Raw genomic sequence first — 22,421 nt, forward strand, 5'->3', positions numbered from 1 at the left:
TGTGTGACAAAATTGCCCCTCTGGACACTTTTGTATCTCTCCCCTCTCACCTTAAGTCTATGCCCCTAGTTTTAGACTCCCCTACCTTTGGGAAAAGATATTGAGTATCGAGCTGATCTATGCCCCTCATTATTTTATAGACCTCAATAAGGTCACCCCTCAGCCTCCTATGCTCTAAAGAAAAAAGTCCCAGTCTATCCAGCCTCTCCTCATAACTCAAACCATCAAGTCCCGGTAGCATCCTAGTAAATCTCTTCTGCACTCTTCCTAGTTTAATAATATCCTTTCCATAATAGGGTGACCAGAACTGTACACAGCTTTCCAAGTGTGGCCTTACCAATGTCTTGTACAACTTCAACAAAATGTCCCAACTCCTGTATTCAGTGTTCTGACCGATGAAACCAAGCATGCCGAATGCCTTCTTCACCGCTCTGTCCAACTGTGACTCCACTTTCAAGGAGCTATGAACATGTACCCTGAGATCTCTTTGTTCTGTAACTCTCCCCAACGCCCTACCATTAACTGAGTAAGTCCTGCCCTGGTTCAACCTACCAAAATGCATCACCTCGCATTTGTCTAAATTAAACTCCATCTGCCATTCGTCAGCCCACTGGCCCAATTGATCAACATCTCGTTGCAATCGGAGATAACTTTCTTCACTGTCCACTATGCCACCAATCTTGGTGTCATCTGCAAACTTACTAACCATGCCTCCTCTATTCTCATCCAAATCATTAATATAAATTAATATAAGGTTCAGATGGCTCGATTGAGGGTTACAAGTTAGCAAGGAATGAGCTGAAAAAGGGGCTTAGGAGAGCTAGGAGGGGACATGAGAAGTCCTTGGTGGGTTGGATCAAGGAAAACCCCAAGGCTTTTTACTCTTATGTGAGGAATAAAAGAATGACCAGGGTGAGGTAAGGGCCGGTCAAGGACAGTAGTGGGAACTTGTGTATGGAGTCAGTAGAGATAGGCGAGGTGATGAATGAATACTTTTCTTCAGTGTTCACCAAGGAGAGGGGCCATGTTTTTGAGGAAGAGAAGGTGTTACAGGCTAATAGGCTGGAGGAAATAGATGTTCGGAGGGAGTATGTCCTGGCAGTTTTGAATAAACTGAAGGTCGATAAGTCCCCTGGGCCTGATGAAATATATCCTAGGATTCTTTGGGAGGCAAGGGATGAGATTGCAGAGCCTTTGGCTTTGACCTTTGGGTCCTCACTGTCCACGGGATGGTGCCAGAGGACTGGAGAATGGCAAATGTTGTTCCTCTGTTTAAGAAAGGGAATAGAAATGACCCTGCTAATTATAGACCGGTTAGTCTTACTTCGGTGGTTGGTATATTGATGGAAAAGGTCCTTACGGATGGGATTTACGACCATTTAGAAAGATGCGGATTAATCCGGGATAGTTAGCACAGATTCGTGAAGGGTATGTCGTGCCTCACAAATTTGATTGAATTTTTTGAGGAGGTAACTAAGTGTGTTGATGAAGGTAGGGCAGTTGATGTCATATACATGCATTTTAGTAAGGTGTTTGATAAGGTCCCCCGTGGTCGGCTTATGATGAAAGTGAGGAGGTGTGGGATAGAGGGAAAGTTGGCCGATTGGATAGGTAACTGGCTGTCTGATTGAAGACAGAGGGTGGTGGTGGATGGAAAATTTTCGGACTGGAGGCAGGTTGCTAGCGGAGTGCCACAGGGATCAGTGCTTGGTCCTCTGCTCTTTGTGATTTTTATTAATGACTTAGAGGAGGGGGCTGAAGGGTGGATCAGTAGATTTGCTGATGACACCAAGATTGGTGGAGTAGTGGATGAGGTGGAGGGCTGTTGCAGGCTGCAAAGAGACATAGATAGGATGCAAAGCTGGGCTGAAAAATGGCAAATGGAGTTTAACCCTGATAAATGTGAGGTGATTCATTTTGGTAGGACTAATTTAAATGTGGATTACAGGGTCAAAGGTAGGGTACTGAAGACTGTGGAGGAACAGAGAGATCTTGGGGTCCATATCCACAGATCTCTAAAGGTTGCCACTCAAGTGGATAGAGCTGTGAAGAAGGCCTATAGTGTGTTAGCTTTTATTAACAGGGGGTTGGAATTTAAGAGCCATGGGGTTATGCTGCAACTGTACAGGACCTTGGTGAGACCACATTTGGAATATTGTGTGCAGTTCTGGTCACCTCACTATAAGAAGGATGTGGAAGCGCTGGAAAGAGTGCAGAGGAGATTTACCAGGATGCTGCCTGGTTTGGAGGGTAGGTCTTATGAGGAAAGGTTGAGGGAGCTAGGGCTGTTCTCTCTAGAGCGGTGGAGGCTGAGGGGAGACTTAATAGAGGTTTATAAAATGATGAAGGGGATAGATAGAGTGAACGTTCAAAGACTATTTCCTCGGGTGATGGAGCTATTACAAGGGGGCATAACTATAGGGTTCATGGTGGGAGATATAGGAAGGATATCAGAGGTAGGTTCTTTACGCAGAGAGTGGTTGGGGTGTGGAATGGACTGCCTGCAGTGATAGTGGAGTCAGACACTTTAGGAACGTTTAAGCGGTTATTGGATAGGCACATGGAACACACCAGGATGATAGGGAGTGGGATAGCTTGATCTTGGTTTCAGATAAAGCTCGGCACAACATCGTGGGCCGAAGGGCCTGTTCTGTGCTGTACTGTTCTATGTTTCTATGACAAATAACAGTGGACCCAGCACTGATCCCTGAGGCACACCGTTGGTCACAGGCCTCCAGTTTGAAAAACAACTCTCTACAACCTCCCTCTGGCTTCTGTCAAGAATATAAATTATATTATTCATGTAAATGTAAATTCATATAAATATATATTATTCATGTAAATTGAGTCTGTGTCTTATAAGTTCTGTTTGTGAACAGAATTCCCACTCACCTGAAGAAGGGGCTCAGAGCCTCGAAAGCTTGTGTGGCTTTTGCTACCAAATAAACCTGTTGGACTTTAACCTGGTGTTGTTAAACTTCTTATTCTGTCAAGAAGCCAACGTTGTATCTATTTAGATACCTCACCCTGGATCCCGTGGGATTGAACCTTATGCAACAACCTACCATGTTTCCCTTTCGAGCAAGATTCAGGTTCTGTCCAATTAAACAAATGTAAAGAGTATTCCTTCATATATATTATTTATCAGTAGCGGTTTGCGAGTCCAGATTTATTTACGCTGATAAAACAACATCAAATTGAAGCATTAACTCTTTTTCTTCCCAAAGGTGCTGTGTCACCTGCTTCTTTAACTCTCCACGCCCTGACCCACACCCTGAGCCCCGCCCTGAGACACACCCTGAGCCCCGCCCTGAGACACACCCTGGGCCCCGCCCTGAGACACACCCTGGGCCCCGCCCTGAGATGCACCCTGAGCCACGCCCTGGGACGCACCCTGAGGCACACCCTGGGCCCTGCCCTGAGACACACCCTGGGCCCCGCCCTGAGACACACCCTGGGCCCCGCCCTGAGACACACCCTGGGCCCCGCCCTGAGACACACCCTGGGCCCCGCCCTGAGACACACCCTGGGCCCCGCCCTGAGACACACCCTGGGCCCCACCCTGAGACACACCCTGGGCCCCACCCTGGGACACACCCTGGGACACACCCTGAGACACACCCTGGGCCACACAAGCTCCCCACAATCCCCACCTGCTTTCTGTTTAGACCTGGTCAGCTGGTCAGCTGACCCTCACAGCAAGTTACTATTGGTTACTTAATAACACTGCCAAGTGTTTCCACCCTTTTCTGGCTTAATCTCCAAAAACAGATCATCATTACGTTGTTGTTTGTGGGATCTTGCTGTGCACAAATTACTCACCATGTTTCTTACATAACAACAGTGACCAAGCTGGGGAACGCGTAATTGGTGGAAAATGCTTTTGGATATCCTGATATCATGGAAAGCACTTTAGAAATGCAAATCTTTCTTTCTTAAATAGTCAATGCCCTTCAAATGATGCTGTGTAACAGGGAGAGGGAAAAGAAATGGGCTTAGCTTCAGAACGAGTTAGAGATTGGGCCAGTTCTGAAAGAATAGAGAGGGTGAATATTATCAGACTGGGGCAAATACCATGTGCAGGGTGCGATCCAAGCAGCCCACACTCCAAAAGCTCTAAATCTAAATTACACATCGAAACCGAATAAAGAAATTAACAAGTGACTCATAAAAAAACAAACTCAGCTCAGAACATGTGAAGTTATTGGATATCGGCACCTTTTACAAGGCAGGGTAGCTGGGAAAGTGGAAAAGGGAAGAGGAGAATGTTCGAAGAAAACAGCATTATGATGGAAAGATCACTTTTTCGAAAGCACCACATTTGGCAGATACCTTTGCAAATCTCTGCAGGATATTTTTCTAGCCAGCAAGGCAACTACAGTAGTTCACAGTGACTTCCAGATGATGTAAAGTGCTGAAACTGTGCTGAAGAATTTCCATAAAACATCTGGCAGTAGTTAGAGTCTCGTGCCAGAGATTACATAAGATCACTGGGTTAAAGGGTTCATCAGCAAACAAGGAGTAATAATTCACACAGCACCGAGCAAAACAAGAACAAACAAGAGGCATTGCCTTTACTCCAAGGATACAACCTGACACTCCAACAGCCAGCCACCATCTCCAGGGTACGGTGTAGATAATACTAACGATGATACACAGAGCCAGCTCTCAAATCACAGAGAGACTCATTCCGTTCACCGAGTCACTTCCATATGAGCAGGAGTAGACCATTCGACCCATCGTTTGATGATATCACGACTGATCTGATGCGGCCTTTACTTCACTTTCCTACTTGTTGCCCCCATAGTGAGGAGGTATTTCACATCGTGGTATTGTTGGTAATCCAGGGGGCGCCACGGTGGCACAGTGCTTAGCGCTATTGCCTCACAGCCACAGGGACCTAGGTTCAATTCCAGCCTCGGATGGCTGTGTGGAGTCTGCACGTCCTCCCCGTGTGCTCTTCCAGGTGCTCCGGTTTCCTCCCATACTCCAAAGATGTACGGGTTAGGTTGATTAGCCATGATAAATTGCCCTTGGCGTCAGAGGGATTAGCAGGGTAAAGATGTGGTGTTATGGGGATAGAGCCTGGGTGGGACTGTTGTCGGTGAAGGCTCAATGGGCCAAATGGCCTCCTTCTGCACTGTCGGGATTCAATGATTCTATCTAGGGTAATGCTCTGAGGATCCGGGTTCTAATCCCACCATGTCAGATTGTGAAATCTGAATTCAAAAAATATCTGGACTTAGAAATTTCTAATTACGACCATGAAACCATTGCCAATTCTCGTAAAAATCTATCAAGTTCACTTTGTGGAAGGAAATCTGCCGTCCTTATCCAGTCTGGCCTACACGTGACTCCAAATCCACAACAATGTGTGGTTGACTCTTTGTTCAATAAATGCTGGCCCAGCCAATGATGCTCATGTCCTGTGAACAAATACAAAAGCCCCGATGCCCCAATACTCTCGGCTCCCCCGCTAATCAAAATCCATCAAACTCAGCATTGAAAATATTCATTGACCCAGCCCCCGCTGACTCTGGGCAAGAGAATTCCACAGACTCATAATCCCTGAGAGAAAAAAAAATCACACCTTCTTCAGTGGAAGAGCCTCTTATTTTGAATCTGTGCCTCCCAGTTGCAGACTCCCCCCGAGAGGGGAAACAGTCTCTCCGCATTGACCCTGTCAAGCTCCCACACAATCTAATACATTAAATCAACTCTCATTTTTCAAAATTCCAATCAGTATTGGCCCAACCTGCCTTCATTCCAGAGCCTAGTGAACCTCCTCTGAACTGCTTCCAATACAAGCATCTCCTTCCTTAATAAGGAAAGCAAAATTGTCCACAGAATTTCAGGTGTGGTCTCACCAGTGGCCTGTACAGTTGCAGCAACTTCTATATTCCATTCCCCCTTGCAATAAAGGTCACAGTAAGAACTCTCACAACACCAGGTTAAAGTCCAACAGATTTATTTGGAAACATGAGCTTTCGGAGCGCTGCCCCTTCATCAGGTGAGTCAAGATAACCTGGTGTTGTGAGACTTCTTACTGTGCCCACCCCAGTCCAATGCTGACATCTCCACATCATGGCAATAAAGGTCAACACTCCATTTACCGTCCTAATTATTTGCTGTCTATGTTAATTATGTCCTAATTATTTGCTGTCTATGCCTGGATGTTAATGTTTGCAATTCTTGTACAAGGACACCCAGATCCCTCTGCACTGCAGCATTCTGCAATCTTTCTCCATTTAAATAATATTCTGCTCTCCTATTCTTCCTGCCAAAGTGGACAACCTCACATTTTCCAGCTTTATTCTCCATCTGCCAACTTTTTGCCCATTAACTTAAGCTAACTGTATCCCTTTGCAGACTCTTTGTATCCTCCTCAAAACTTGCTTTCCTACCTGTCTTTGTATCATCAGCAAATTTGATTACAATACCCTCTGTCCGTTCAGCCAAGTCATTGAGATTGTACATTGTTAAGGCCGATCTCTTTGGCACTAACCTACTCATTAGCTTTCAACCTGAAAAATTCCCATTTGGAGTGTTATGGTAAGGTTATATAAGGCATTGGTGAGGCCGAATTTGGAGTATTGTGTACAGTTTTGGTCACCTAGTTACAGGAAGGATGTAAATAAGATTGAAAGAGTGCAGAGAAGGTTCACAAGGATGTTGCCGGGACTTGAGAAGCTGAGTTATAGAGAGAGATTGAGTAGGTTGGGACTTTATTCCCTGGAGCGTAGAAGATTGAGGGGAGATTTGATAGAGGTGTATGAGATTTTGATGGGTATAGATAGAGTGAATGCAAGCAGGCTTTTTCCGCTGAGTCTAGGGGAGAAAAAAACCAGAGGGCATGGGTTAAGGGTGAAAGGAGAAAAGTTTAAAGGGAATATTAGGGGGGGCTTCTTCTCGCAGAGAGTGGTGGGAGTGTGGAATGAGCTGCCGGATAAAGTGGTAAATGCGGGGTCACTTTTAACATTTAAGAAAAACTTGGACGGGTTCATGGATGAGAGGGGTGTGGAGGGATATGGTCCAAGTGCAGGTCAGTGGGACTAGGTATAAAATGGTTCGGCACAGACAAGAAGGGCCAAAAGGCCTGTTTCTGAGCTGTAATTTTCTATGGTTCTATGGTTCTCGGGGTCTGGAGGGATATGGTCCAAGTGCAGGTCAGTGGGACTAGGCATAAAATGGTTCGGCACAGACAAGAAGGGCCAAAAGGCCTGTTTCTGAGCTGTAATTTTCTATGGTTCTATGGTTCTATCCCCAATGTCATGAGCTTCAATCTTGTATGTGATAGCTTATCATTGCCTTTTGGAAAGTCAGACACAGTAGTGCCTCAAATCCGACTGTCCAAAAGATGGAGCTGTCCAAAAACTGGATATTTTGCTTGCAAGCTGGTCTATTACTGCACTTTGAGAAACCCTTGACCCCCCATAACCCCCCGTGACCCGAACTGTCCATGACCCAAACCACCTGACCTGAAATCCAGCAAGATGTAAAATTTGGCATGGCCCTAGTTCCAAGGTTCCTGGTTTTGAGATACTCTAAGCAAACACTACATTTACTGAGCCACCTTCATCCACTCTGATTGTTACATCTGGAAGAAATTTGTCACATATGATTTCCCCTTTGTAAAACCTTGGTAAATCTGTCTGACTGTATTATGATTTTCGAAAAGCCCTGCATCTACCTCCTTCATAATGAATTCTAGCCTTTTCCCAATGACAAACATTAGACTAACTCACCGATGATTTCCTGCTTTCTGTCCTCCTTGTTTCTTGAACAATTGTGATAAATTTGCACCTATCAAAATACATTTTGATAGGACATTTCCAGAATTTACGGAATTTTGGAAGAATAAGAACATAAGAACTAGTAGCAGGAGTAGGCCATCTGGCCCCTCGAGCCTGCTCCGCCATTCAATAAGATCATGGCTGATCTTTTATCGGACTCAGCTTCACTTACCCGCCCACTCAGCATAACCCTTAATTCCTTTACAGTTCAAAAATTTATCTATCCTTGCCTTAAAAACATTCAGTGAGGTAGCCTCAACTGCTTCACTAGACAGGGAATTCCACAGATTCACAACCCTTTGTGTGAAGAAGTTCCTCCTCAACTCAGTCCTAAATCTGCTTTCCCTTATTTTGAGGCCATGCCCCCTAGTTTCACCCACCAGTGGAAACAACTTCCCTGCTTCTATCCTATCTATTCCCTTCATAATCTTATAAGTTTCTATAAGATCTCCCCTCGTTCTTCTGAATTCCAATGAGTATAGCCCCAGTCTACTCAGTCTCTCCTCATAAGCCAACACTCTCAATCCGGAATCAACCGAGTGAATCTCCTCTGCACCCTCCAGTGCCTGTATATCCTTTCTCAAGTAATACCACTAATCCATCCATTGTCTCTGCAGCCACGTCCTTTAAGACCGTAGAATCTGGGCTATTAGGTCCAGGGGACTTTCCAGCTTTTATTCTCCGTGGTCTTCTTGGTGCTTTTTCTTCAATAACCGTGATTGTCTAAAATCCCTCCCTCCCTTTCGCCTCTTAATTTTCAACTATTCTTCAGATCTTTCCATGTATTCTACTGTGAAGACAGATATAAATGTGGGAAGAGGTGGTAAATTGAAGAGTAAAGACAAGGCAAGAGAAAATGATACTAATATGTGATGCACCATCAATCGAGCGAAGACTAGTTTGTATGCAAGAACAAATAGGCTTTTATTAGCAAAAGACTTAGAGCACACCCATGCCGATGAACTGGTCCAGACTGAGGCAGGGGGGGTGGGGAGCAGTCGTCTTTATACCTGGATCAGGGGGGGGAGGAGTCTCGGGTAGGGCCGGCAGGGATGTGTCCATATGTCACATGTCACATATACAGGTCATAAGCTAACAGTGGTTTACCACAATATGGGAAATAATAAATGGAATGTGACAGGAAGGAGCACCTGCACAAATCTAACAGCAAATTAGCAGGTAAAGCAAGAGGTTCCAAAAATAACAAAAGGATAACATTTCTAGCTCTGTATCTGAATAGCATTCAAAATGAAACAAATGGATTGAGAGGTCAAAAATAAATAAGTGTAATTTGATAGCCATTACAGAGGCTTAGCTACAGAATGACATAGATTAGGACCTGAATATTGAAGGGTCCAGGACATTTAGGAAGGACAGGAAGTGAAGAAAAAGTGGAGGGGTGGCTTTGTTCTCACTGGAGCGACAGAGGTTGAGGGGAGACCTTTGCAATTCAAATCACAGAAACTCCACAGTGCAGAAATAGGCCATGTGGCCCATCGGGTCAGTATTGACTATCCAAAAGAGCATCTTACCCAGGCCCACCCATGCCCTGTCCCCATAAACCCACACATTTACCATGGTTAATCCAACTAACCCACACATTTTTGGACTGTGGGAGGAAACTGGAACACCCGGAAGAAACCCAGACAGGCACAGAGAGAATATGCAAACGCCACACAAACAGTTACCCAAGGCTGGAACTGAACCTGGGATCCTGGCGCTGTGAGGCAGCAGTGCTATCCACTGTGCTACTGCGCTGTGCCACAAATAGAATGTAATTGTTTATTGCAAGGGAACTGATGATAAAAGTATGGAGCTTACGCTTCAGTCATACAAGACACTGGTGAGGTCACATCTGGAGTACTGTGTACAGTATTACAACAAAGAACAAAGTACAGCACAGGAACAAAGCCCTTCAGTCCCTCCAAGCCCTTGCCGATCAAAATTCCCTAAATAAACTAAAAAAAAACCTTCTGCCCTTACTCGGTCCGTATACTTCGATTTTCTCCCTATTCATGTAGCCATCCAGATGCCTCTTAAATGTTGCTAATGTTCCTGCTTCCACCACCTCCCCTGGCAGCGCGTTCCAGGCACCCACCGCTCTCTGCATGAAAAACTTCCCGCGCACATCTCCCTTAAACTTTCCCCCTCTCACCTTGAACCTGTGCCCCCGTGTAATTAACACTTCCACCCTTGGAAAAAGCCTCTGACTATCCACCCTGTCTGTTCCTCTCATCATTTTGTAGACCTCTATCAGGTCTCCCCTCAGCCTCCGTCTTTCCAGTGAAAACAATCCTAGTTTATTCAACCTCTCCTCAAAGCCAACACCCTCGAGACCAGGCAACATCCTGGTGAACCTTCTTTGCAATTTCTCCAAAGCTTCCACATCCTTCTGGTAGTGTGGTGACCAGAACTGCACACAATACTCCAAATGCGGCCTAACCAATGTTTTATATATCTGCATTATTGCTCAACTCTTGTACTTAATGCTCCTATAATGTCCCAATACTTGTCTCCTTATTTAAGGAAAGATGCAAATACATTAGAAGCCATTCAGAGAAGGTTTACTGGACTAATGACTGGAATGGAGAGGATGTTTTATGAGGAAAGGTTGGACAGGCTGGGCTTGTTTCCACTGGAGTTTTGAAGAGTGAGAGGCGACTTGATTGAAATGTATAAGATGCTGAGGGGTTTTGACAGGGTGGGTGTGGAGAGGATGTTTCCTCTTGTGGGAGAATCTAGAATTGGGCCACTGTTTAAAAATAAGGGGTGGCCCATTGGAAAAAAGATGAGGAGAACTTGTTTCTCTCAGAGAATCGCGAGTCTTTGTAACTTTCTTCCTCAAAAGCAGTGGAAATAGTTTCAATTAATATTCTTGAAGCAAAGCTCGATAGATTCGCGATTAACAAGGGGGTGGGTGAAAGGTTACTGGAGGTCAGAAGGAATGTGGGGTTGAGGATAAAATTGGATCAGCCATAATTTTACTGAATGGCAGAGCAGGCTCGAGGGGACGAATGGCCTATGCTCCTATGTATGTTCAGAGGGAGTTTTATTCTGTATCGAACCCCAAGCTGCACCTTCCGGTAAAATGGAGAGTTTCTAATTCCTAACCTTATGAGCTCAATGTTCGGACAGAAATGTTACTTTTGAGGATGAATGAATGAAACAGTGTCCCAGCTGGATGATTGCTGATTGTATGTTTAATTCTGTTATAGACCACGCCGACAGTCTGTTGCTATATTACAGCATTATGACAGCAATACATTGTGCAGAACACCCTAACCAGGCCAGGTCTATATCGAGCGATGAATCCCCCTGTTCTGTTGAACTGCCTGAACTTAAGAGATGAGTTATCCTGGACTCATGTGGTAGAAAAACCACAATCTCAGAAAATACTGTCAATGCAACTCAAAACATCAATAAATTTTACACTTCTTTACATCCCTGAATCCTCCTTATTTGGTTTAATGAAGTACACAGATCCCTGAAGGAATGTTTCCATCTGTCTCCAATCTGTTCTCTGTTTGAGACTGGTACTCGGGATTCCAATAATCATTCCTGGTAAAATTCCAAAAAATATTGTTTATGCTACAATGCTTTAACTGCAAACATTCCTGTTGTATCTGTTTTAATGAGAGACTATATTTTACATTGTTCTCTCTCACTGTGCGTGGACAGTGTACCCTTGGCTCAGGACGTAGAACTCTCACTGGAGTCACAATGTGGGGTCAAGTGGAACTCCCGGATTTGAGCTAATAATCTGGTCTGCACTGTCAGAGGGTCAGTACTGAGGGAGTGCCGCACTGTCAGAGGGTCAGTACTGAGGGAGTGCCGCACTGTCAGAGGGTCAGTACTGAGGGAGTGCCGCACTGTCAGAGGGTCAGTACTGAGGGAGTGCCGCACTGTCAGAGGGTCAGTACTGAGGGATTGCCGCACTGTCAGAGGGTCAGTACAGAGGAAGTGCCGCACTGTCAGAGGGTCAGTACTGAGGGAGTGCTGCACTGTCAGAGGGTCAGTACTGAGGGAGTGCCGCACTGTCAGAGGGTCAGTGCTGAGGGAGTGCCGCACTGTCAGAGGGTCAGTACTGAGGGAGTGCCGCACTGTCAGAGGGTCAGTACTGAGGGAGTGCTGCACTGTCAGAGGGTCAGTACTGAGGGAGTGCCGCACTGTCAGAGGGTCAGTACTGAGGGAGTGCTGCACTGTCAGAGGGTCAGTACTGAGGGAGTGCCGCATTGTCAGAGGGTCAGTACTGAGGGAGTGCTGCACTGTCAGAGGGTCAGTACTGAGGGAGTGCCACACTATCAGAGGGTCAGTACTGAGGGCGTGCCACACTGTCAGAGGGTCAGTACTGAGGGAGTGCTGCACTGTCAGAGGGTCAGTACTGAGGGAGTGCCGCACTGTCAGAGGGTCAGTGCTGAGGGAGTGCCGCACTGTCAGAGGGTCAGTACTGAGGGAGTGCTGCACTGTCAGAGGGTCAGTACTGAGGGAGTGCTGCACTGTCAGAGGGTCAGTACTGAGGGAGTGCTGCACTGTCAGAGGGTCAGTACTCTTTCTCCTCTCTCGGATCCTCTCTCTTTCACCTCTCTCTCTCTCTCTCGTCGTCTCATTCTCTCTCTCCCATTTTCTCTCCCCCTCTCCACCGGTCCATTCTGAGGCCCACCTTGTGCCCCATCACTGCTCAATGCCCACTTCCGCAAGCACCCTCTCTGAGTGCCAGCTGCAATCTGATCGTAGCAGGCAGCAGAGAAATTAAATTTATTCCAAGTTGTTTGGGAACTTGTGGAGTTTGCAGTGAAACAGTTTGTGTAAGTCAGTCGTGCTGCTGTTTGAGAGTTAAGCAGCTGATAGTGGAAGCAGGAGCGGGGGATGGTGTTGCAATGTGTGTACATTCACATTAACATGATAATAAAGAGAGCTTTTATTAAGAAACTTCAGATAAAGGGAGATAAGAACTTGTATAAGTCAGCACAATGCAATCAGACTTTATACTTCACATGGCATGTTCAAACACTGCAGTATTTTGAATGATTTTCCTGCCTCAAATAAGTAATGGACAGGCTGGCTTTAAATAGAAAATTCTGTTAAATACAAACTCACATGCCCTTTGGAAAATGATGTGACTATAATCCTGGACCCAGTTACCCCCAGCTCACTCAGCCAGTTAACACAGCAGGAATGTATTTAACAGAGCCTCCCCTACAACCCAGAGACAGGCCTGAACATGAATTCAGGGCCACAGCTTTCCGTCTGCTCACGCCAGTAGGATTTTCCAGTCCCGCTGCAGTGAACAGAGATGTGGCCGAGCGCCAAATTCTCCATCCTCACTGGTAGTGGCGGTGGGGCACGAACAGCTGGAACATTCCGGTCTTGAGCTCAGCTGGGCACTATCAGAATGCAGGAACATGAGACTTATCAGTAGATTATCCATCACAGAAACTAGAAGCAAGAGTAGGCCATTCGGCCCTTCGAGCCTGCTCCACCATTCATAATGATCATGGCTGATCCTCAAATTCAATATCTTAATCGCCCCTTCCCTCCATATCCCTCGATCCCTTTAGCCCCAAGAGCTATATCTAATTTCTTCTTGAAATCACACAATGTTTTGGCTTCAACTACATTCTGTGGTAGTGAATTCCACACATTCACTATCCTCTAGGTGAAGAAATTTCTCCTCATGTCAGTTCTACAATATCCTCAAACTATGGCCCCAGGTTCTGGGCTCCCCCACTACTGGGAACATTCTTTCTGAATCTACCCTGTCTAACCCTGTTAGAATTTTATAAGTTTCTACGAGATCCCCTCTCACTCTTCTAAACTTCAGTGAATATAACCCTAATCAATTTAGTCTCTCCTCAAATGACAGAACTGCCATCCCAGGAATCAGCCTGGTAAAGCTTCGCTGTACTCCCTCCATAGCAAGGACATCCTTCCTCAGATAAGGAACTAACATTACACTCAAAACTCCAGCTGTGGCCTCACCAACGCCCTGTACAATTGCAGCAAAACATCCCTATCCCTATCCACAAATCCTCTTGCTATGAAGGCCAACATACCATTTACCTTCTTTACTGCCTGCTGTACCTGCATGCTTACTATCGAGCCGATACTGCCCCATTCAGTAGAATCATGGCTAATCTTCTCCTTCAACTTCATTTTCCTGCCCGCACCCCATATTCCTCAAATCCCAGAGACAGCAATTAATCTGTCTATCTCAGCCTTAAATCCATTCAACAATGGAGCATTCACCATCCTCTGGGGCAGAGAATTCCAAAGATTCATGACCCTCTGAGTGAAGCAATTTCTCCTCATCTCAGTCCTAAATGATCACCCCCTTATCCTGAGACTGTGCCCCCGTGTTTTAGATTCCCCAGCCAGCAGAAATAATCTCTCAGTGTCCAACCTGCCAAACCTCTCCAGAATCTTCCACGTTTCAGTGAGATCCCCTCTTGTTCTCCTGAACCCCAAAGAATGTGAAGCCAATTTAGCCATCTTCTCATCAGAGGACAACCTTCCCATCCCATGGACAAGTCTAGTGGACCTTTGCTGTCCTGTTTCCAAGGGAAGTTCATCCTTCCTTAAATACTGAGACCAATACAGGAACAGGCCGGATTTTTCATTGCACCCACCATGTGTTTCACAGTGGCAGAGGTGGGCTGCCATTGGACAGTGGCAGATTCTCCTGGTCCTGCTGCTATCAACAGGGTTTCCTGAATGCACCTCTTGCCGTCAGGGAACCCGTGGTGGGGGATTACGGGGCACCGCAGGGGTGAACAGCTGGAAGAATCCCGCCAGTATTCCAGCTGTGGTCCCCAATGCCCTGTACAATTGCAGCAAAGCTTCCATATTCTCGTACTCTAACCCCCTGCAATAAAGACCAATGTCTTGTTTGATTTCCTAATTGCTTACTTTGCAGTCACACAAACTTTCTGTGGTCCCGCGATGACTAAACCCAAGTCCCTTTCAACAGCAACATCGGCAAGTTTCACACCTGTTTCAGTTTGTCGCTTATTTTTGCTTTCTGAAAACAGCACACCTGCTGTTGGCACATCTTTCGTTTTTTGTTTCTTTCCCATCACCAGTCTCTTTGACCTAGTTCGACCAACTCTTGAGTCACTGAATTCTCCTGCCTGTAACCCTGTCACGGACCGTCCTTTGTCCTTGTCCTGTTGTATTTCAAACAATTTCCAGTGCTGATGAAAGCTGATCAAACTGAATCCATAATTCTCTTTCTCGGGAGAAGCCGGAGAGCTTCTGGTCGTTCATTCAGGAGAAATGTGTGATGCTGAGATGTAAAGGGACACCTGGGGTTGTATCTGTCCTGAGGCTGAGACAGAAACACTAAGTGACCATTTTCAAATGTATTTCCCACAAAAACCAGCTTAGACCATGAGCACTTACGAGACATTCTAAACCTCATCATAACTAAAGGAGATGTTTCAAAATTATTGCAAGAAATAAATCTCCGGGTGAAATCCCTCCCTGAATGTTGAAATTAGCAGCTGACAAACTGGCTTCAATATTGACCAATCTCTTTCCAGTGCCCATCAACACCATCTACTTCCCAGAGCAGTGGAGACAAACCAAGCTCAAAACTGTGACTTGTTCAAAACAAGGGGGTAAAATTCAGCCTGAAAACTACACACTGGTTACTCTCATCAACCTCATTTGCAAATTGCTTGAAAATATTGCTCACCCTCATGTTATGAAGCAGCTCGATGCTCACAACTTCCTGACTGAGAGTCAGCATGGTTTTCAGATGAAAAGATCCACTGAAACAAAACGTTTACAGACTGTCGCTGACCCAGCTTCATCTCAGAAGAAATGAAGCGACTCACGTGGCAATACTAGATTTCTCAAAAGTCTTTGACAAAGTTCCTCGTGAAAAGCTCTTGTTCAAACATCACAACTCTAGAATCAGGGGGACATTGTCAAATTGGATCTGACGAGGAGTGGTGTGTGTGAGTGTGTGATGGTGAATCATTTTCCCTTCGAGATCACCTCACCCGAGTGCCCCGATTAACTATGTTGGAGTGTTTACTGTGATGTGGAGATGCCGGCGTTGGACTGGGGTAAGCACAATAAGAAGTCTCACAACACCAGGTTAAGGTCCAACAGTTTTATTTGGAATCACGAGCTTTCGGAGCACTGCTCCTTCATCAGGTGAGTGATGAAGGAGTGACTCACCTGATGAAGGGGCAGCGCTCCGAAAGCTCATGATTCCAAATAAACCTATTGGACTTTAACCTGGTGTTGAGAGACTGCTTACTGTGGAGTATTTAACCATAGAACCATAGAAAATTACAGCTCAGAAACAGGCCTTTTGGCCCTTCTTGTCTGTGCCGAACCATTTTATGCCGAGTCCCACTGACCTGCACTTGGACCATATCCCTCCACATTTCCTCTTCTTGATATTGATAAGTGACCTTCCCAATAAGTTAAAAAATAATGTGTGACTATTTGCTGATGACGATGTGATTTACGTATCATGACAAACACAAGATGATACTAATTCACTACAAGGTGATCTTCTGGAATTGCAACCAATGCAGGACCAATGGGAGATGGAAATTCAGTGTCAAATAATTCGATCTCACCAACAAAAACCATCCAGCTCAGATAGCTTCAAGTGGTCCGACAGGTAGAGACACAACCAAATATGGAGGTGGATCTTTAAAACAATCTTCAATGGGGATTCCACACTGAGCAACTACCATCCAAAATAAACTGGCTCCTTGGATTCCTGAGGAGAAAGTTTTGATACTGCAACAAAAATATCAAGAGTTATAGCTCACCAAATATTTGTTCGTCTAATCCTGGACTATGCAAGTTGTGTGGGATCCTTATACGGCCAAAGATATAAATACGATTGAAGTGATTCAAAGATACACTGTATGATTCTGCATGGATCAGCCTGAGAAATACTCCAGGTTCAGATATTTGATCAAAGATTTGGAATGGGAATCACACGACAGCGAAGGAGGGAGAAAATAGACTGACCATCTCCTGTAAGGTATGGAATGGACCGCTGGGAAGTGACTGCTGGTGTCCACAGCAATGATAGGAAACAAGGTGACCATCCACACAATCTACAAAGACCAGCTCTTTCCAACACAGTGAATCAACAATCTTTCTTCCCAAAGACATTCCCACAATGGGACAAGCTGCCAAAGAAATACTGCAAATCTTCAACACCCATCTTAGATTATTTCCATTTCAAGGTTTTCCTTATCAGGATGACTATCTCAGTCGGTTGTGCCTGGTTTACCCATGGATATGTTGGGGGACTGCAGTATTAGTCTGTGATACCGACACAACTGAATAGATGATGTTGCCTGACCTCCTGAGTGTTTCCGGAATTTTCATTTTTTATTTCAGAGGTGCTTCATCTCGCTGGTTTCAGCTACAGAGAGCCCACCCTCCAGATAATTCCACTTCAACGGCCAGCCCATGTCTCCCACATGGGTGACTGCAGAATCCCCAAGCACATCCGTGTGATGGAACAGTCCCAAGACAAACTACGTCAAGGTGGGTCAGTATAAACGATACAAAGCCACCTCACTAATCTTAGAAACTTACTGCAGCCAAATGGCCCATAAGGAGCAGATGAAGGCCGTTCGGCCCATCCAGTCCAGTAATGAGATTGTGACTGATCTGATATAATAACTCTCAACTCCATTTTCCCACCTTACCCCATAGCCCTTGATTCCCTGACTGATTAAAACTCTGTCTATCTCAGTCTTGGAACATTTTTAACAAGCCAGCCTCGACAGCTGTCAGCGGTAAAGAATTCCACAGATTCCCTTCCCTCAGAGGGAAGGGATTCCTCCTCATGTGGAGACAGGCAGTGATGTTTGTCTGTGCTTGTAGCATGGTGGCACAGTGATTGGCACTGCTGCCTCACAGCAGCTGCTCTTTCGGGGAGTTGGCACAGACGCAATGGGCCGAATGGCCTCTTTCTGCACAGTAGGAGTTCTATTCTATAAGGAACATTTTCGTCAAATTCACAAGATCCAACAGGCCCAGAACAAGGCCCAAGGTGACTCAAGCGTAGACGTCCCCTGTGTTATCACTGGTGTCTTAAGTGTCATCCATCTCAGTGGGAACCTCCCTCTTTCCCGAGGCAAGGAGTCAGTGTCCACAAATCAAAACCCCTTCGACCCACATCACTCTTTTAGTCACGTGTTTAATTCTCCAATCTGAATGACACGATGCCAAATGTGGGGTTGCTCGGGTAACAATTCAGAAGTGACGACCTTTGAACTCCTGCGTTTGAAATTGGACCCAAACTCCTCAAACATCCTCGGCTGAACATCATTCCCCGTTCTACCAATAATGTTGTCTCCTACGTTGACCATGACAAGAGCTGAGATCCACCGTGACATTCCGGATCCCCATATTTGCCTGACTCTCAGTCACACCCTCTTGTCCCAAACCACTGACCAATTCTAAAGTTCCAGATCAACTCAGGAGTCTGGGTGCCCACTGGGACACACTGTCCGCGTAACCCTTCCCCTCCCTGGCGCGCTGCAATGTCATAATGATAATTTATTTGGATGTTGGATTGAGGTTAAAAACCCATCTGATTCTCGAATGTCCTTCAGGGAAGCAGACCTGCTCACCCAATCGGGGAATACATGTGACTCCAAACCCAAACTAATGTTAGTGGCTCAAACTGCTCTCAAAGCGGCCCCACAATTCGAACCTAATGATGTTGAGTGGTTCAAGAGGAGGGTCCACCAGAAGCTCTGGATAAGATGGAAAGGACAATAAATATTACCCTGGTGAGAAACACCCACATCCCAAGACAAATAAAAAAAAACACTTCATACGAAAGCATTTAGAGATAATTTACAAAACGCAGGATTCAAAGGAAGAAGGTGGGCGTGAGAGTGTTTCACAAAGTATTCATTTGAACTGGAAAAAACACCCACAGCACGATGACACAATCTGCCCTTTTAAACGTGGTACGTGCCTAGAGAGAGTATTAGAGCCTTGCAACACTGGGGTACAGTACTGGTGGGGACGGGTCTGTCACTGTATAACACTGGGGTACAGTACTGGTGGGGACAGGTCTGTCACTGTATAACACTGGGGTACAGTACTGGTGGGGACAGGTCTGTCACTGTATAACACTGGGGTACAGTACTGGTGTGGATGGGTCTGTCACTGTATAACACTGGGGTACAGTACTGGTGGGGCGGGTCTGTCGCTGTATAACACTGGGGTACAGTACTGGTGGGGACGGGTCTGTCACTGTATAACACTGGGGTACAGTAACTGGTGGGGATGGGTCTGACACTGTATAACACTGGGGTACCGTACTGGTGGGGATGGGTCTGACACTGTATAACACTGGGGTACAGTACTGGTGGGGACTGGTCTGTCAGTATATAACGCGGGTACAGTACTGGTGGGGACGGGTCTGTCACTGTGTAACACTGGGGTACAGTACTGGTGTGGATGGATCTGTCACTGTATAACACTGGGGTACAGTACTGATGGGGACGGGCCTGTCACTGTATAACACTGGGGTACAGTACTGGTGGGGACGGGTCTGTCACTGTATAACACTGGGGTACAGTACTGGTGGGGACGGGTCTGTCACTGTATAACACTGGGGTACAGTACTGGTGGGGACGGGTCTGTCACTGTATAACACTGGGGTACAGTACTGATGGGGACGGGTCTGTCACTGTATAACACTGGGGTACAGTCCTGGTGGGGATGGGTCTGTCACTGTATAACACTGGGGTACAGTCCTGGTGGGGATGGGTCTGTCACTGTATAACACTGGGGTACAGTTACTGGTGGGGACAGGTCTGTCACTGTATAACACTGGGGTACAATACTGGTGGGGACTGGTCTGTCACTGTGTAACACTGGGGTACAGTACTGGTGGGGACGGGTCTGTCACTGTATAACACTGGGGTACCGTACTGGTGGGGATGGGTCTGTCACTGTATAACACTGGGGTACAGTACTGGTGGGGACAGGTCTGTCACTGTGTAACACTGGGGTACAGTACTGGTGGGGACGGGTCTGTCAGTATATAACACGGGTACAGTACTGGTGGGGACGGGTCTGTCACTGTGTAACACTGGGGTACAGTACTGGTGTGGATGGGTCTGTCACTGTATAACACTGGGGTACAGTACTGGTGGGGACAGGTCTGTCACTGTATAACACTGGGGTACAGTACTGGTGGGGATGGGTCTGTCACTGTATAACACTGGGGTACAGTACTGATGGGGACGGGTCTGTCACTGTATAACACTGGGGTACAGTACTGGTGGGGACAGGTCTGTCACTGTATAACACTGGGGTACAGGACTGGTGGGGACAGGTCTTTCTGCATTTAACAAGCATATTGGGATATCTTGATTTCTATCCGGCATTTACTAAATTCCTATATTAATACTTCTTCAATCCATTTATCCTCACACAACGTGGGTTGTGCTGCTGGGTCAGCATTTATTGTGTATCTCTCATTGTCCTTGAGAAGGCGGGGGTGAGCTGCCTTCTTTAACCACTGCAGTCCATGTGGTGTAGGTGCACCCACTGTGCTGTTAGAACAAAGAACAAAGAACAGTACAGCACAGGAAACAGGCCCTTCGGCCCTCCAAGCCTGTGCCGCTCCTTGGTCCAACTAGACCAATCGTTTGTATCCCTCCATTCCCAGGCTGCTCATGTGACTATCCAGGTAAGTCTTAAAAGGGGAGTTAGGGAGGGAGTTCCAGGATTTTGACCCAGCGACAGTGATGGAACGGGGATATATTTCCAAGTCAGGATGGTGAGTGGCTTGGAGGGGAACCTCCAGGTGGTGGTGAGGACTTACCTCGCATTAAGTTGATCTTTCTCTACACCCTAGCTCTGACTGTAACACTACATTCTGCACTCTCTCATTTCCTTCTCTATGAACGGTATGCTTTGTCTATATAGTGCACAAGAAACAATATTTTTCACTGTACGCTAATACATGTGACAATAATAAATCAAAAATAAACCTCCCTAACTCTCTCTCCTCCTTCATCATGCTCCTTAAACCCTACCCTGTCACATATCCTAACAGCTCAGGTGACTCGAGGCTGATTTGATGTATTTTGTACACGGCTGAGCAATACTTTCCGATGTTTAAACTGTGTGAACTGTGGTCTTTCAATGCTGGTGTTGGTGTTGTTATCTAACCAGGATCTGGGCCATTTGGAATTTATCAGTGGAATCTAGCCCAGTGACAGCCTCTTGCCTCCCCATCCACAGAACAGGAAGGATCCAATGTTTCCGACCCTCTTGGATTTTCTGATTCTATTTGCTGACTCCCAGCGCTGTGCACTGGATATCTGCCACAGACTCCAAGAACACTTGGGGCCATTTATTCAATGATTCCCTCAGTAGTTGCCTGTCCTTGAAGATAAACCGCTGTGTTCAAAATTAAATGCTATCTTTCTCTAATATTATACCTCACGCAGACATGGCTCCTGCCAACACTTGCTTAGCAAGAAACCACACATCAAAATAGCAGCACAAGTCTAAAGCATCGGTTCACTGTCCAACAGGATACTTGAAGTTTAAACAGATAACCAGATGGCAAGGTTAGAGAGTCACGGAATCAGTAAAGCATGGGAACTGCCTCTGAAACTGGGCACTGAACTTTGCTCCAATCATTGAGCTTTCATGGAGATCAAATATAAAACACATTGATACACTGGAAAGGAACATTTGTGAAAAAGCAAGATTTGTTTAATCGTCTCACCTCAGCAGTTTACCCATAGAAGCAGAGAGGTACACAGCACAGGAGCAGAAACGGGCTCATGTTCCACGCCAGCTGCTTGCTGTATCAATTTCCAAACTAATGTCACTGCCCCGCTCTCTCCCCATTGCCCTGTATCAATCCCAAACTAATCCCACTGCCCCGCTCTCTCCCCATAGCCCTGTATCAATCCCAAACTAATCCCACTGCCCCGCTCTCTCCCCATAGCTCTGTATCAATTCCCAAACAAATCCCACTGCCCCTCTCTCTCCCCATAGCCCTGTATCAATCCCGCTCTCTCCCCATAGCCCTGTATCAATCCCGCTCTCTCCCCATAGCCCTGTATCAATCCCAAACTAATCCCATTGCCCCGCTCTCTCCCCATAGCCCTGTATCAATTCCGAAACTAATCCCATTGCCCTGCTCTCTCCCCATAGCCCTGTATCAATTCCGAAACTAATCCCATTGCCCTGCTCTCTCCCCATAGCCCTGTATCAATCCCCAAACTAATCCCACTGCCCCGGTCTCTCCCCATAGCCCTGTATCAATCCCAAACTAATCCCACTGCCCCGGTCTCTCCCCATAGCCCTGTATCAATCCCAAACTAATCCCACTGCCCCGGTCTCTCCCCATAGCCCTGTATCAATCCCAAACTAATCCCATTGCCCTGCTCTCTCCCCATAGCCCTGTGTCAATCCCCAAACTAATCCCCCTGCCCCACACTCTGCCCCCTGTGTGTGTGTGAGTGTGTGCGCGTGTGTGTGGGCGTGTGTATGTGTGTGTGTCTGTGTGTGTGTGAGCGTATGTATGAGTGTGTGTATGTGTGTGTGTATGTGTGCATGTGTGTGTGTGTGCGCGTATGTGCGTGAGTGTATGTGTGT

At 46.2% G+C, this 22,421-nt stretch overlaps 1 protein-coding gene across 3 annotated transcripts in view; it reads right to left on the bottom strand.

Moving 5' to 3' along the window:
- Positions 1 to 22,421, bottom strand: part of lpp (LIM domain containing preferred translocation partner in lipoma) — a 296,604-nt gene that overhangs the window by 240,415 nt on the left and 33,768 nt on the right. Inside the window, exon 1 of one of the 3 annotated variants that reach the window (XM_078204285.1) lies at positions 2,893 to 2,994. The exons of the other annotated variants lie outside the window; for them this stretch is intronic. The gene's annotated coding sequence lies outside the window, so the exon portion shown is untranslated. Of the gene's footprint in view, positions 1 to 2,892; positions 2,995 to 22,421 lie in introns of those variants that run through there. 3 annotated transcript variants of the gene reach the window in all.

Source organism: Mustelus asterias, chromosome 3, assembly GCF_964213995.1.
Source record: "Mustelus asterias chromosome 3, sMusAst1.hap1.1, whole genome shotgun sequence".
NCBI classification, from domain to species: Eukaryota; Metazoa; Chordata; class Chondrichthyes; order Carcharhiniformes; family Triakidae; genus Mustelus; species Mustelus asterias.